The sequence below is a fragment of the Apostichopus japonicus genome, chromosome 10, assembly GCF_037975245.1.
Source record: "Apostichopus japonicus isolate 1M-3 chromosome 10, ASM3797524v1, whole genome shotgun sequence".
In the NCBI taxonomy this organism is placed as follows: domain Eukaryota; kingdom Metazoa; phylum Echinodermata; class Holothuroidea; order Aspidochirotida; family Stichopodidae; genus Apostichopus; species Apostichopus japonicus.
In genome coordinates this window covers 3,501,237-3,517,429 of record NC_092570.1, presented here as the reverse complement: position 1 = coordinate 3,517,429, position 16,193 = coordinate 3,501,237, and the positions used below count along the sequence as shown (strand labels likewise).

Here is a 16,193-nt window from a genome sequence, read left to right as displayed (position 1 = left end):
CCCCCGCCCCCTCCCCCCTCCCCTCTGCTTTTGTTTCAACTCTCACAAAGAAATAAATTGAAGTAATTAGCACAAATTTGAATGTAGACCTAGTTAGAGCCTAAATTTGCCTAAGAATACACCAGTTCATTTCTACGACGTCATTCTTCTCTGTCATAATGTCCCCTAAACATTACTATTTAACTAATTGATCGAACATCTAAGAATACACTTAAAATAAAAATACTAAGTGAGAGATACATCCCAGTTTTCTGTCACTTCTATATATATGTGTGTCTTCTCTCACAACTGCCTTGGTGCCCTTTCCCAATTTTGAAAACTGCCTTGGGGGGCTGCTCTTGTGAAAGCTGAAGAAATTGTTGTGGTGACTGCCTTTATGAGAAATCATCCTTATTTTAAAAATGAGACATATTCTACTACAATATACTTTACCAATGAACTCCGGCTGATCAACAATCTGGAGATCCCAATTATACCATTACTTCTTCTTTGATTTGTCCATGAAAGTTAAGACACTTTGTCAAAACGGTATCGGACATCTCCCTGTAAAGAAACACAATCGTGGAAGTACAGAAAAAAACTTAAGGCCATAAAAGTTTGTCCTTCAGGTATGAGCCTGGGGTAAAAAAAAAATCACGGAACTTTGCAACTATAGGCTCCAGTTTGCGTATGCTTCAGTGTGTTAGGATAATAGTTTTTGTCCCCAAGGTAGAAAAGAAATCACTGATATTCCGTGAATTCTCGGAGAAAGCTCATGCCTGGTCCTTACAGGACCTTCTTCAAAGACAGATGGAACGAAAACGGAAGAAACAGGTAAACTAGACAGAAGGGGACGGACAAATTAATTTTAATGAAGTTTCCCAGCACTGCTTATTTGCCAGACAAATTTTGATGCCCTGGAGACTGCCGTTTATCCATACACCGTTCACCGTTTTAGGAGACTTTAAGGAAGTGATCAATTTTCAATCACAAACAACTAATTATCTAAAATTATGTCAATCATCAAGGAAAGACAATCTAATTATCAATCTTGCACCGTTATCTGACTTATTCATTAGATAGTATATACATCACTAGTGATAATTCATTCAATATTATTAAAGGATTTGACCAATACTGGAAGTTATTAATTTGTTTTTTATCGCTTAAAGCTCAAGTAAGTGTAAAACAAAAGTAAAAAAAAATGCTGACCCTGTTTAGCTTCTTTCTTTTTGCCAGAATCAAACGATTCGTCTCTAATGAAAACCACGCATAAATCTGAGCAGGTGGATTAAAACTATTTCTATACACAGGGTTGTTATGTCACGATACTTAAAAAATTCATCAAAAATGTGGTTTTTAGAAAGTTTCCGAGAAGAATATTGTTATAGAATCCATATGAAATGTAACCCAGGTAGAACTGCTATGACAGTACTCTCTGTTGAAAGGCCCCAAAGCCCCATTCAGCATGCAATCGTAGTACACAAAAGTGTGGCATACCGTCTCAGAAGAGTTTCACGGCCTCTATTGTCCATCTTCTTCTGGATTTAGATTTATCATCATCACTAGATTCTCTCTGCCTCCCAACACTCTGCATCTCGGAATCCTCCGTCAATCATCGTCTGGTTCTCAGAATTGGAAGGACAGAAGGTGTAATTTACTGCCAAAGAGATTGTAACATACAGCAACCAAATTAAACCAAGGTGTTTCATCGTATCACATGCCAAATAAATGATTACATGAGTTCTACAACCATATGGCACACAGTCCTAATATTTGTTCCTTTTAATATTTCCGTTTGAAACACGTGTGCAAGGAACCCAAAGTCCACCCTAGATATAGAAGGGCAACAAGTGTAGATTAGTGTGTCATTAGGCATAACGCTTTAAAAGGATTCTGTTAAAATACATTTTTCTTCTGACTAACTTTTGCCACACTTTTTTTCTTGGTACAATAGCAGATGAGGTTTATTAGAGAATATGTTTGTAAACTCACTCCAAGGAAAGAACCCTTGACACAAGATGTTCCATTCTATATAAAACATGAATCAATCCATCCCCAACTGCACACAAAACATACGCCCTCCCCTTCTTTTCTACTCATTTGCAAGTTGCTCGCACATGTCACAGAAGAACCGAAAGTCCACCATTTTACACATCAAAACATTTCATGAGGCAAACCCAAGAGGACAAGGGATTTTCATCTGAAAACTAACAACCTACGGTACTGTAGTTGTAATTTTGTAATTTTAATAAAAGTAAAACCAGCTCACCATCATGCATCTTGTTTACACTGTAACTCCAGTCTTGCCGTGCACAAGAAAAGGTCACCGCCACCAGGAATTAGGGCCGGGGATTCTGGTTGGTCCTAATTTGCTATGCCTGGGGAAGACAGAAGCCCGTAGATCGGTTCACGTATAACTTCATGTTGGATGATCATCCTGACTTTAAGCCAACAGTTGAGTTGAACTGACTTGTTAGCAACGACCTGGGCATCAATAAACAAGTGGCAGTCCATGTTTCAGTGTCTGGTAAACCTTCCACCTGCTGAACAAGTTTAATCTGTCAGATAAAAGAAGAAGAGAAACAAAAATTAGCAGGGAATATTTCTCACCAATTAAAAAATGAAAAATGGCAAACAGACCGTCGCATTTCAGGTCTCAAGTCATTTTCTGGATGTCAGTTGTCCATGCAATCTTCAAACACCTGCAAATATTCCTGAAGTTATAGATCATTTCCAGATTTCTGACAAGTTTGCTAAATAACTTCAATGAGCCACAGTATTTTGTTGTCTCTTTTAACAGCTTAACGACAATCTTTGGGTCAATAAAGCTCTCATCATTCTACAGTTATTAATATTACTCACGCAATGAGGATTGCTTCGTTGTTTTTTACAGTAACATAATGCCAAAGAAGTGTCCATCGCTTTTTCACGATGACGCCTTTCTTTTTACATATTATTCTTCAATAAACACAGAGCTACAGTACTGTAGCTTGGCTAGTGGGCATCTGACACACGACATATCAAACTGTTAATCAAGTGCCAGATCGCAAAGTCCTCAGCAGACAATAAAGAAATCGCTAATTCTCTCTGCAAATGAGTCATTTGCTCTTCCGACACCACCAATGAGAAAATAACTCAATTAAGAACAATCACTACCAAATGCCTGGAGGAAAATGAAAGCCTCCTTGGCACCCCCTGTTCCAGTGTTAATCCCGACAAGTTCTCCTAATGTTGTCGGCCTTAAAAGATATTCAGTACCTGGCAGAAATCAACCAACTGTTTCGACACGGATTTACTCGAGTGTTCCTCCAAGCGGAGACCAAATATTCATTTTAATTTCAGCTTGGGTGGCTTCAGGCGGGATATTCTGCTAGGCATCTCTACAAAATAAATTTACCAGTGGATTTAATTGAATAATTTATGACTACTTTGTGAAGAAAGGATATTGCGCTATGCAAATTAGCAGTTATAAAGTGGTATACGCATATATTTCATGAACTGTTAAAAAAGAGAGAGATTTCCCCTAACTACTGTATACTGATGACGGAATATAGTAGTGTATCTATACAGGGATTAGACCTTCAATTAATTCAGCACCGATGAATTCAAAATTAAATGCTATGTAAAGAAAAGAGAGGTACAGGTATGTATGTTGAGAATATGTGACAAGCTACTGTAGCACTGACAAGCCATTCTTAGATGAAAACCAAGGAAAATTAATTAGCCTGTATTATTGTCAAGTCTCTCTGACATGGAGCTGTGATAATATACAGTAGTACTGATATATAAATTATTCTGTATACCCCAAGTAACCAACTGGAATGCATGTAATATTTGAAGAAATTTCTCTACAAATTGATTTCTCTACATAGTGAATTTCTCTACCAATTGATTTCTCTACAAAGTGATGTCTCTACATATTGTAGTCTCTACAAAGTGATTTCTCTACATATTGATTTCTCTACAAAGTGATGTCTCTACAAAGTGATGTCTCTACATAGTGATGTCTCTACAAAGTGATTTCTCTACATATTGATTTCTCTACAAAGTGATGTCTCTACAAAGTGATTTCTCTACATAGTGATTTCTCCACAAAGTAATTTCTCTACAAAGTGATGTCTCTACATATTGATTTCTCTACATAGTGATTTCTCTACAAAGTAATTTCTCTACATATTGATTTCTCTACAAAGTGATGTCTCTACATAGTGATTTCTCTACATATTGATTTCTCTACAAAGTGATGTCTCTACATACTGTAGTGATGTCTCTACAAAGTGATTTCTCTACAAAGTAATTTCTCTACATATTGATTTCTCTACAAAGTGATGTCTCTACATAGTGATTTCTCTACATAGTGATTTCTCTACAAAGTGATGTCTCTACATACTGTAGTGATGTCTCTACAAAGTGATTTCTCTACAAAGTGATTTCTCTACAAAATGATTTCTCTACATATTGATTTCTCTACTAGTGACTTCTCTACATATTTATTTCACTGCAAACTTGCAAAGAGATTTTTCTACAATGCGAGGTCTCTACAAGTGATTTCACTACATAGTGATTACTCTACAAGATGAAGCCAGAATAAGCTGTAGTCACTTTGTACACTTCAAAGTCTCCATCCTCTTACTGTACTTGGGAAGTAGATCTGTCTTTCAACTGATATCAAGTCATATCAACAAGAAAACAGTTCAGCGATGACCTTCTCTGTCTGAAGAAGACCAGTTATTAAACGATCCAAATCCCAAACCCTTGAAGTTTTAAAGGCCTTTTTCATCACAATATCTTTCTATCAGGTCATGCTTTTTCAAAACCACCCAAAACAAGATAAAACTAATATCAGTCAATGAAAGCTTTTCATTCATTTCCTATGTACAGCAAGCAGGAGAGTTCAATTACAACTTTCAGCACCAAAACTGCTTGAGTCATCCAATTGTGAGAACTCCAACCAATTCCATTACCAATATGTCCACTTCAATAAACACATGGCGACGATTTCGGTAATATTTATTTCGTCCACCACTGCAGACCGAACCTTTTCTTATTTCCCTCTCTTGGAAGCCCTCAAATGGAAATGACCAACTATAATTTGATACGCTGTGTTTTGGCAATATTCTAATTGCCAATGATTCATTGTGGCGAAAGGGTCGCTGTGTTGAGTATGTATCTAAGTGTAATAAGACCACTTACTGTCGTAATTGCCTGTATCTGCCGCAATAAACCTCAAGCTGCTGAAGAAGAACTCTTCACGTCTAATGGACATACCGCAGTGGGGTACAGACTTACTAGTGGCAGGGAAATTAACCGACTGGTACTGTGGCTTATCAAAATGAGATGACATTAACAAAGCATTTAATATCCTTTTACCACCAGAGGCCTCTATGAAGGTAAGGTTCGCTGATTCTACAGTACAAGAAACTGGGCCAGCTGACAGTGCAATGAGAAGTCTCTGTTCGTGCGACACACACTGGTACCGCTGCATGTGTGAATTTACTGTAACAAAGAACTATTTCGCCAGAATTAACGACGCAGTATCGGCAGTAGCTCTTTAAGTATAAACTTTCAGACATAGATCTATAGATGAGGAAACTGTCACTGATCACACCAAATGCTTTACAAATAAAGTCTTGACTATGACCTACAACTGATGACAACTGGCACACTAATGTTACATGTATGCCATTCATCAACGTTGCAAGTATCAGGATAACACTTGTTTAATACCAAACTGCTAGATCTATGCTACAGTAATTGGTATAGCTTGTTTTTGAAGAAAAAAAATACACAAAGAAGTTAATCCCATGGTTGATCCCATAGTTGCTGGGGGCCTTGGTTTGGATCGACGATTGCCATTTCTGGTCAGGGCTTATTATCACGAACAGTATCACGTGTGGATAGAGAGCAGAGACTTGCAAGTGAGAATCAAACAAAAAACTTCAGACTTTTCACTCCATTTCTGTCTAGGGTTCTCAGCGTTTACTCTTTCTCAACCCGAGGAGGCATGTCGATCCGGCGGTGGTTACCATCGGTGGTTACCAGGGGCATCCATTTCTATTTAAGATGCGTAGAACATTACGATGAAGACCGTGTGCTCCTCGGACAACATGTTTATGATCTACTATAAAGTCTTGATCTGTAGGATTGGAGGACATTTTGGTTTTTTCAAGAAGAAGTTGTGGTTGTTTTAAATAGAACGAAAGATGTATGTTCTTTCATGCAAGGTTTGAGTATATTTTGCATAGGCCTACAGTAGTTGTGAGTGTGTGCTCTAGGGTTTTTATAACCCTTTTGTGGCTGGAACAAGGTGTGATTAACTAAATGACCTGTTAGGAACAGACCGCACACTCTATCAGGAGTACTCAATCATAAATACAGGAATACAAGCAAAAAACTTGCCCATCTCCAACAGAGAGTTTTCTTAAAGACACAGCACTGTTCTTTTCATACTAGCCACAAATTTCTTGTGAAAAAAAAAAAACTGAGTACCACTCAAATGGATGAAATAAGATGCTGTCAACTGAATGATATGTTAGGAAGAGACCACACACTCTATCAGGGGTACTCAACCATTAATACAGAAATAAAGAGACAAAAACTAGCCCTTCTCCAACAGAGAGTTTTCTTCATATAGTAAGATACAACACCGTTCTTTTTATGTCAAAACTAGCCACAAATTTCTTGCGAAAAGAAGGTACTGTGTGCCATTCAAGTGGCTGGAACAAGGTCCAGTTAACTGAATGACCTGTTAGGAACAGACCGCACACTCTATCAGGGGTACTCAACCATTAATACAGAAATAATGAGACAAAAACTAGCCCTTCTCAAACAGAGTTTTCTCAAAGACACAACACCGTTATTTTGGTATCAAAATTAGCCACAAATTTCTTGCGAAAGAAGGTACTGTGTGCCATTCAAGTTCATGGAACAAGGTCCAGTTAACTGAATAACCTGTTAGGAACAGACCGCACACTCTATCAGGGGTACTCAACCATTAATACAGAAATAAAGAGACAAAAACTAGCCCTTCTCCAACAGAGAGTTTTCTTAAAGACACAACACTGTTCTTTTGATATCAAAACTAGCCACAAATTTCTTGCGAAAAGCAGGGACTGTGTGCCACTCACATGGCTGGAACAATGTGCAGTTAACTCAATGACCTGTTTGGAACAGACCGCACACACTATCAGGGGTACTCATTCATTAATACAGAAATACAGGGGAAAAAACTAGCCCTTCTCCAACACATTATTTTCATATTTTACATAACACACAACATGTGTACTGTACTGTTATCATACTGCAGTAAGCTGTTACTAGGAACCAGTGGCCATGTTTGAGCCAGTGCTTAAGGCATTAACTGATGGTGATACAGTATAGCGCCACCATTTATTTCTGGGGATCCCCATCCCCCAACCTATGAGTCACTTTTTAGAAGCCTCTGATGTGAAGGTCATGCTGAAAGACATGTTTACTGCTAATATTGATAGCTGCCACCATTGACTATGTACAACTACTTTACTACAGCATTTTTGAAAACTTAAAAATGCTAAACCAATAGCACATGAACATTTACAGTACTATACTCCAATCATCTTTCCAGTCATTTGTTATTAATCAACTGATCATTTTTATTTAAAATAGCACAAATTTATCTTAAACACAAATTTGAAGAATAATTCAGTTCTCAAGAATGTACATGAAATGCTGAGTATAACTCACACCCCCCCCCTCCCCTTCCCCTTCCTATCCAACCTTTTTGAAAGTAAGGAAACTTGATCATAAAGTACAAAAATACCCAAAGTAACTGTCAATAACTCTAGCCTACCAAATATAAGATTCCCACTGATGAAGCTCTGCTTAACTTTAAGCAAGAGGACAGAAACCAATAAATCTAGCTTGATCTAAGATCCAAACTAACATTCATACTTTTTAACTTTTTTTCAAAAACTAAGCCTAGATACTTCATACTTGGCAAACGAGGACCAAGTCCCAACAGTCAAAATTGTATGCTGTATTCCTTCGGTAACGGTCCCACACGATGAATATCCAGAATTTCCTAAACAAATGTCTGTCGGGTTCATCCACATAAAGTAGTTTCAAGTAATGGCACCACCAATACCAAAGATTAAAACTAGACCTGTTCCAACAGAGAGTTTTTTTCATATAGTAAGACACAACACTGTTAATTTCATATCAAAAACTAAACACAAATTTCTTGCAAAAGAAAGTACTGTGTGTCACACAAGTGGATGGAACAAGGTGCGGTTAACTGAATGACCTGTTAGGAACAGACCGCACACTCTATCAGGGGTACTCAACCATTAATACAGAAATAAAGAGACAAAAACTAGCCCTTCTACAGCAGAGAGTTTTCTTAATATAGCAAGACACAACACTGTTATTTTCATATCAAAACTAAACACAAATTTCTTGCAAAAGAAAGTACTGTGTGTCACACAAGTGGATGGAACACGGTGCGGTTAACTGAATGACCTGTTAGGAACAGACCGCACACTCTATCAGGGGTACTCAACCATTAATACAGAAATAAAGAGACAAAAACTAGCCCTTCTACAACAGAGAGTTTTCTTCATATAGTAAGACACAACACCGTTCTTTTGCTCTCAAAACTCAAGTGGCTGGAACAAGTGGCTGGAACAAGGTGCGGTTAACTGAATGACCTGTTAGGAACAGACCGCACACTCTATCAGGGGTACTCAACCATTAATACAGAAATAAAGAGACAAAAACTAGCCCTTCTACAACAGAGAGTTTTCTTCATATAGTAAGACACAACACCGTTCTTTTGCTCTCAAACCTCAAGTCAAGTGGCTGGAACAAGTGGCTGGAACAAGGTGCGGTTAACTGAATGACCTGTTAGGAACAGACCGCACACTCTATCAGGGGTACTCAACCATTAATACAGAAATAAAGAGACAAAAACTAGCCCTTCTACAACAGAGAGTTTTCTTCATATAGTAAGACACAACACCGTTCTTTTGCTCTCAAAACTCAAGTGGCTGGAATAAGTGGCTGGAACAAGGTGGCGTTAACTCAATGACCAGTAAGAAACAGACCGCAGACCGCACACTCTATCAGGGGTACTCAACCATTAAAACAGAAATTATGAGACAAAAACTAGCCCTTCTCAAACAGAGAGTTTTCTCAAAGACACAACACCGTTATTTCGATATCAAAATTAGCCACAAATTTCTTGTGAAAGAAGGTACTGTGTGCCATTCAAGTTCATGGAACAAGGTCCAGTTAACTGAATAACCTGTTAGGAACAGACCGCACACTCTATCAGGGGTACTCAACCATTAAAACAGAAATGAGACAAAAACTTGCCCTTCTCAAACAGAGAGTTTTCTTAAAGACACAACACTGTTCTTTTGATATCAAAACTAGCCACAAATTTCTTGCGAAAAGCAGGGACTGTGTGCCACTCAAGTGGCTGGAACAAGGTGCGGTTAACTGAATCACCTGTTAGGAACAGACCGCACACTCTATCAGGGGTACTCATTCATTAATACAGAAGTACAGGGGAAAAAACTATCCCTACCCCAACACACTATTTTCATATTTTACATAACACACAACATGTGTACTGTACACTGCATACAGCTAATGTTACTGTACTGTTCTCATACTGCAGTAAGCTGTTACTAGGAACCAGTGGCCATGTTTGAGCCAGTGCTTAAGGCATTAACTGATGGTGATACAGTATAGCGCCACCATTTATTTCTGGGGATCCCCGTCCCCCAACCTATGAGTCACTTTTTAGAAGCCTCTGATGTGAAGGTCATGCTCAAAGACATGTTTACAGCTAATATTGATAGCTGCCACCATTGACTATGTACAACTACTTTACTACAGCATTTGAATGAAAACTTCAAAATGCTAAACCAATAGGACATGAGCATTGACTGTACTCCAATCATCTTTCCAGTCATTTGTTATTAATCAACTGATCATTTTTATTTTATAACAGCACAAATTTATCTTAAACACAAATTTGAAGAATAATTCAGTTCTCAAGAATGTACATGAAATGTTGAGTATAACTCATTCCCCCCCTTCCCCCTCCCCTTCCCCCTTCCCATCCACCCTCTTTGAAAGTAAGAAATTGTGATCATAAAGTACAAATATACCCAAATTAACTGTCAATAACTCTAGCCTACCAAAAATAAGATTCCCACTGATGAAGCTTTGCTTAAATTTAAGCAAGAGGACAGAAACCAATAAATCTAGTTTGATCTAAGATCAAAACTAACATTCATACTTTTAGTTTCTTTTTTCAGAAACTAAGCCTAGATACTTCATACTTGGCCAACGAGGACCAAGTCCCAACAGTCAAACCCTGGCATACTCAAAATAGATGTATTCCTTTGGTAATGGTCCCACACGATGAATATCTGGAATTCCCTAAACAAATGTCTGTCGGGTTCATCCACATAAAGTAGTTTCAAGTAATGACACCACCGATACCAAAGATTATTTTATAATGTAAAATCCAAAGGTGTGAGAATATTTGGATTACAGAAGTCTAGGGAACAAAATTGAAAGACTAGTTCCCAAGCGACACACGTTATATACAAAGTAAACAAATGTAAAAACTGCAGAAACTTATCTGCTTTCAACTGGCAATACATGTGATCCAATGGGCGAGCTAGAACTGGTATCATGCATGGTTCAACTAACATCTCGACAGCATCCTCCTCTGAGCATGTATGGGGAACCGAACATCTTGTGTGTGGTTGTGCCCTTACTGTATATACCTGTTTCAAAATTCCAATACACCGACAGAAATTAAACTGTCAATCTGAACACCTTGTGTGGTGGGGCCCTCACCCGAGTGCCTAACATAACAACAGAAATTCCACTGTCAGAACCTTACTGACCATCGAGAATTTCTGAGGTTTTTATTTTCTAGAAACAGACAACAGATCAGCTTTATCACACCCTGCAGTTTATCTTGTGTCCAGGACATTGGTTGAAAAGAAGCAGAGGTCTCAGTGTCAGATAAAACCTCTAAGATCAAATGGTCTGCCTCTCTGGGTATCGTTGATGATGGCCAAAAGTTGGTTTTGCTGCCAAACGTTTGAAGTTCAGTTACCGACAGATACCCTTTCTACCCCTCCTCACCTCACCCCCTACCCCTCCCATTCTTTCCCACTTTAGGGTGTGATCAATCTACAATCCATTGTCTGCTTCTAGAAAATCAAATGCCAGCAATATTATTCCAGCAGTTGGAGTGGATCAGCTGAAAAAGTGCACTTTTTCAAGACATCAAAAAGGTGGTTCATTGGTTCGGCAACTACTTGGCTACATAGTTTATTTCGTTGGTCGTTCAAATTCACTTGCAAGGAAGCATCAGAACAGGTAAAGTTTGCAGTCAACTAACAACAGAAATCAAGTGGATGGAACAAGGTGCAGTTAACTGAATCACTGCTTAGGAACAGACCACCCACTTTACAGGGGTACTCAACCATTCATACAGAAATAAAGAGACAAAAACTAGCCCTTTTCCAAGAAAGTTTTCTTTAAGCCACAACACTGTTCTTTTCATATCAAAACTAGCCACAAATTTCTTGCAAAAAGATTTCTTGAAAAAAGGTACTGTGTGCCATTCAAGTGGCTGGAACAAGGTGCAGTTAACTGAATCACTGCTTAGGAACAGACCGCACACTCTATCAGGGGTACTCAACCATTCATACAGAAATAAAGAGACAAAAACTAGCCCTTTTCCAAGAAAGTTTTCTTTAAGCCACAACACTGTTCTTTTCATATCAAAACTAGCCACAGATTTCTTGCAAAAAGATTTCTTGCAAAAAGGTACTGTGTGCCATTCAAGTGGCTGGAACAAGGTGCAGTTAACTGAATCACTGCTTAGGAACAGACCGCACACTCTATCAGGGGTACTTAACCATTAATACAGAAATACAGAGACAAAAACTAGCCCTTCTCCAACAGAATTTTCTTAATATAGTAAGACACAACACTGTTCTTTTCATATCAAATCTAGCTACCAATTTCTTGCGAAAGAAATATTGTGTGCCACTCAGGTGGCTGGAAAAAGGTGCGGTTAACTAAATGACCTGTCAGGAACAGACCGCACACTCAATCAGGAGTACTCAAACATTAATACAGATATATGCGGTGCGGTTAACTAAGTGACCTGTTAGGAACAGACCGCACACTCTATCAGGGGTACTCAACCATTAATACAGAAAAATAGAGACAAAAACTAGCCATTCTCAAACATAATTTTCTTAATATAGTAAGACACAATACTGTTCTTTTCATATCAAAACTGGCTACAAATTTCGTGCGAAAGAAGGTACTGTGTGGCAGTGTGTGCCACTCAAGTGGCTGGAACAAGGTCCAGTTATCTAAATAACCTGTCAGGAACAGACCGCACACTCAATCAGGGGTACTCAACCATTAATACAGAAATAAAGAGACAAAAACTAGCCCTTCTCCAACAGAGAGTTTTTCGACATACAGTAAGACACAACACTGTTCTTTTCATATCAAAACTAGCCACCAATTTCTTGCAAGAGAAGGTACTGTGTGCCATTCAAGTGGATGGAACAAGGTGCGGTTTTCTGAATGACCTGTTAGGAACAGACCACACACTCTATCAGGGGTACTCAACCATTAATACAGAAATAAAGAGACAAAAAATAGCCCCCTCTGACAGAATATTCTTAATGTATTAAGACACAACACTGTTCTTTTTATATCAAAACTAGCTACCAATTTCTTGCGAAAGAAGGTACTGTGTGCCATTCAAGTGGATGGAACAAGGTCCAGTTAACTGAATAACCTGTTAGGAACAGACCGCACATTCTATCAGGGGTACTCATCCATTAATACAGAAATACAGCGAAAAAAACTTGCCCTTCTCCAACAGAGATATTCCTTCATACAGTAAGACACAACACTGTTCTTTTCATATCAAAACTAGCTACCAATTTCTTGCAAAAGAAGGTACTGTGTGCCATTCAAGTGGATGGAACAAGGTGCGGTATACTGAATGACCTGTTCGGAAGAGACCGCACACTCTATCAGGGGTACTCAACCATTAATACAGAAATATAGAAAAAAAACTAGCCCTTCTCCAACAGAGTTTTATTAATATTGAAAGACACAACACTGTTCTTTTTATATCAAAACTAGCTATCAATAACTTGCGAAAGAAAATACTGTGTGCCACTCAGGTGGCTGGAACAAGGTGCAGTTAACTGAATAACCTGTTAGGAACAGACCGCACACTCTATCAGGGGTACTCAACCATTAATTTAGAAATACCGAGACAAAAACTAGCACTACCCCAACACAGTATTTCTCATATTTTACATAACACACATCAATACATGTATTGTACACTGCATACCGCTAATGTTACTGTACTGTTCTCATACTGCAGTCAGCTGTGACTGGGAACCAGCAGCCATGTTTGAGCCAATGCTAAAGACATGAACTGATGGTGACATAGCGCCACCATTTATTTCCGGAAATCCCCCGTCTTCCAAAATATGATTGTCAGAACATTACATTTCATGGTTTAACTGAACAACTTGTGCTGCTGTGTCCTTACCCGATTGAAAATTAAACACAATGACAAAAATTTGATTATCAGAATGTTACATCTCTTGGTTTAACTGAACACCTTGTGTGGTGGTGCCCTTACCCGAGTGAAAATTCCAACACAACAGAAATTCCACTGTCAGAACCTTACTGACTATCGAGATATTATCGACTATAGAGATATTATCGAGTTCTCAGTGTCAGATACTGTAAAACATCCAAGATCAAATGGACTGCCTCTCTGTGTATCGTTGAATGATGGCCAAAAGTTGGTTTAGCTGCCAAACGTTTGAAGTTCAATTACATACAGACACCCTTCTATTCCCTACCCCCACCCACCCACCACCCCCCCCACCCCCTCCCCTTCATTTCCACTTTAGGGTGTGATAAATCTACAATCCATTGTCTGCCTCCATGAAATCAAATGCCAGCAATATTGTTCCAGCAGTTGGATCAGCTGTAAATGTGTGCACTTTAACAAGACATCAAAAGGTGGTTCATTGGTTTGGCAACTACTTGGCTACAGATCGGACGTTCAAAATTCACTAGCAAGGAAGCATCAGAACAGTTAAAGTTTCCAGTCAACTACTCACAGAAATAAATACAGAAATAAAGAGATAAAAACTAGCCCTTCTCATACATAGAGTTTTCTTCATATAGTATTTAAGACACAACATTGTTCTTTTGATATCAAAACTAGCCACAAATTTCTTGCAAAAGAAGGATGAAACAAGGTGCAGTTAACTAAATTACCTGTTAGGAACAGACCGCACACTCTATCAGGGGTACTCAACTATTAATACAGAAATAAAGAGACAAAAACTAGCCCTTCTACAACAGAGTTTTATTAATATTGAAAAACACAAAACTGTTCTTTTTAGATCAAACTAGCTATCAATTACTTGCAAAAGAAAATACTGTGTGCCACTCAGGTGGCTGGAACAAGGTGCGGTTAACTGAATGACCTGTTAGGAACAGACTGCACACTCTATCAGGGGTACTCAACTATTAATACAGAAATAAGGAGACAAAAACTAGCCATTCTCCAACAGAGTTTTATTAATATTGAAAGAGACAACACTGTTCTTTTTAGATCAAAACTAGCTATCATGTACTTGCAAAAGAAAATACTGTGTGCCACTCAGGTGGCTGGAACAAGGTGCGATTAACTGAATGACCTGTTAGGAACAGACCGCACACTCTATCAGGGGTACTCAACCATTAATACAGAAATAACGAGACAAAAACTACTGTAGCCCTTCTCCAACAGAGTTTTATTAATATTGAAAGACACAACAGTGTTCTTTTTAGATCAAAACTAGCTATCAATTACTTGCAAAAGAAAATACTGTGTGCAATAAGGTGGCTGGAACAAGGTGCGGTTAACTGAATGACCTGTTAGGAACAGACCGCACACTCTATCAGGGGTACTCAACCATTAATACAGAAATAACGAGACAAAAACTAGCCCTTCTCCAATAGAGAGTTTTCTTCATACAGTTAGACCGTACACTGTTCTTTTCATATCAAAACTAGCTACAAATTACTTGCGAAAGAAAATACTGTGTGCCATTCAAGTGAATGGAACAAGGTGCGTTTAACTGAATGACCTGTTAGGAACAGACCGCACACTCTATCAGGGGTACTCAACCATTATTACAGAAATAAAGAGACAAAAACTAGCCCTTCTCCAACAGAGTTTCATTAATATTGAAAGACACAACAGTGTTCTTTTTAGATCAAACTAGCTACCAATTTCTTGTGAAAGAAAATACTGTGTGTCACTCAAGTGGCTGAAACAAGGTGCGGTTAACTAAATGACCTGTTAGGAACAGACGGCACACTCTATCTGGGGTACTCAACCATTAATACAGAAATACAGAGACAAAAACTAGCACAACCCCAACACAGTATTTTCTCATATTTTACATAACACACATCAATGCATGTATTGTACACTGCATACATCTAATGTTACTGTACTGTTCTCATACTGCAGTCAGCTGTGACTGGGAACCAGCAGCCATGTTTGAGCCAATGCTAAAAACATGAACTGATGGTGACATAGCGCCACCATTTATTTCCGGAAATCCCCCGTCTCACAAAATATGATTGTCAGAATGCTACATTTTATGGTTTAACTGAACAACTTGTGCTGCTGTGTCCTTACCAGATTGAAAATTCATACACACCAACAGATATTTGATTGTCAGAATGTTACATCTCTTGGTTTAACTGAACACCTTGTGTGGTGGTGCCTTACCCGAGTGAAAATTCCAACACAACAACAGAAATTCCACTGTCAGAACCTTACTGACTATCGCAAATTTTCTGAGTTTTTATTTTCTAGAAACAGACAACAGATCAGCTTTATCACACCCTGCCAGTTTATCTTGTGTCCAGGACATTGGTTGAAAAGTAGCAGAGGTCTCAGTATCAGATAAAACGTCAAGATCAAAGGGTCCGCCTCTCTGGGTATCGTTGAATGATGGCCAAAAGTTGGTTTAGCTGCCAAACGTTTGAAGTTCAATTACATACAGATACCCTTCTACTACCTCCCCTGCCCCACCCCCCCCACCCCTCCCCCTCTCCTTCTTTCACACTTTAGGGTGTGA

At 38.6% G+C, this 16,193-nt stretch overlaps 1 long non-coding RNA gene across 21 annotated transcripts in view; it reads right to left on the bottom strand.

The window, feature by feature from the left end:
• LOC139974798 (uncharacterized) overlaps window positions 1–16,193 on the bottom strand; it is an 84,938-nt gene that overhangs the window by 9,018 nt on the left and 59,727 nt on the right. For all 21 annotated transcript variants that reach the window (XR_011795557.1, XR_011795562.1, XR_011795556.1 and 18 more), the window contains 3 exons: window positions 2,252–2,540; window positions 1,480–1,639; window positions 433–543 (listed from right to left, as the gene is read on the bottom strand). This is a non-coding gene — a long non-coding RNA (uncharacterized lncRNA). The remainder of the gene's footprint in view (window positions 1–432; window positions 544–1,479; window positions 1,640–2,251; window positions 2,541–16,193) is intronic.